Genomic DNA, 1419 nt, shown 5'->3' on the forward strand with positions numbered 1-1419 from the left:
CTTCCCCGCCCCCAACGGTGATCGAAGCCAGGTGAAGGGACGGAGAGCTGGAGGGCGGGTTTCCGAAGGGCTTCTCTTGGAGACTCTAGCCCCGCGTGCCTGCTCGCTCCTGCGCGCACTCACAGGCACACCTAACATACACACGCACGGCCGCGCACACGCTCGCGCGCATGTAGAGATTCACCAACACACACGCACTAGCATGCACACATCTGGTACCCCCCAGAGGCCCGGCCGCGCCCGCCACACCTCCCCTTCAGCCCCCGGGAAACCGACAGGCAGCAACATGAATGAAATCTGCCCAGAAAGACTGCATTTCAGCTCCAACCACGCAACCTCCGGCCAAACCGCCGAATAGAAAACAAAGTTTTATTTCGCTTTTAGACTCTCCAGTTACGCTTCTACCATTTCCTGTGGAAAATGGACGCTTTGAAGTGTCTAGCTCGGCTTTCACAGACAGGCAGGACCGCCAGCGCCTCCAAAACGGGGGGGTGTGGGAAGAATGACAGAACCTGCTGGAAACGACGCCCTACACTGACACCTCCCCCTCCAGGACCCCGCCCCACTCCCATCCTGCCCGGGCCCCTGGTGGTGCTCCTTAAGTCAAGTGGCAACGGCTGCAGCTCCTGCCACGGGGATCCCCAAATGGCACGAGCTGGGAGGTCGGAATTGGGGAGGGGTGTCCATGCGCAGCACCCACCAGCTGTGCGCTCTGCTCCGGAAAAACTTGGGACCCATAAGTCTTCCCGCTGCACCTTCTCCCCACACACCCCGCTCCCCTGCTGTCTCAGCGACTAGCGAGCTGAGCTCTCACGGGTTCTGCCTTTACGCCGCGGGGCCTCTCCACCAGGGGCCCTGACTGCCCCCCAAGGGTGCGGGGAAGTGTGGGAACCGGGCGGCGGAGGAAAGAAGGGCCTCCTCGCGAATTCAGGGAGACAAACTCGTGGGCTTGAGAATTTGGCATCTTCAAGGTCAAAAAAAAACAAGGCTCGGACAGAAATATGGACTACGCGCAAAGGATCGCAAACCTGCCCCCTAATAGGGTGTTGGGTTCTTCCCAAGCAGGCAGGAGGCAGCCCCGCCCGGCCCCGCAGTGTGGGCGGAACCGCGCGCTCTCAGACCTGGGACCTCAGGAGCCGGAGCCCAGGAGGGAACAGGCGGGGTCCCCCCACCTCCAGCTCTGCGGTCCCCTCGGAGGGACGGCCGCGGGTGGCTCGAACGACGCGGGAGGGGGGCGCGAGGCAAACTTGCCACGAGAGTTGGCCGTGTTGAGTAGCACTCGGCGTGGCCACTTACCGCTGGCGTTCTTCCCGCAGATGAGGTGCTGGTAAGGCTGCAGGAGCCCCCAGATCTCGGAGTCGTTGTTGACCGTGTGCTCCAGCGTCTCCACGGTGAACTTGGGCGCCTCGTGGAGTGTGT

At 62.4% G+C, this 1419-nt stretch overlaps 1 protein-coding gene across 1 annotated transcript in view; it reads right to left on the reverse strand.

Annotated features, from left to right (window-relative positions):
- Positions 1-1413, reverse strand: part of BTBD11 (BTB (POZ) domain containing 11) — a 280948-nt gene extending 279535 nt beyond the window's left edge. Inside the window, exon 1 of the mRNA XM_014535984.1 lies at positions 1297-1413. The gene's annotated coding sequence lies outside the window, so the exon portion shown is untranslated. The remainder of the gene's footprint in view (positions 1-1296) is intronic.
- Between the last annotated feature and the right edge of the window lie 6 nt (positions 1414-1419).

Source organism: Myotis brandtii, unplaced genomic scaffold, assembly GCF_000412655.1.
Source record: "Myotis brandtii unplaced genomic scaffold, ASM41265v1 scaffold155, whole genome shotgun sequence".
In the NCBI taxonomy this organism is placed as follows: Eukaryota; Metazoa; Chordata; class Mammalia; order Chiroptera; family Vespertilionidae; genus Myotis; species Myotis brandtii.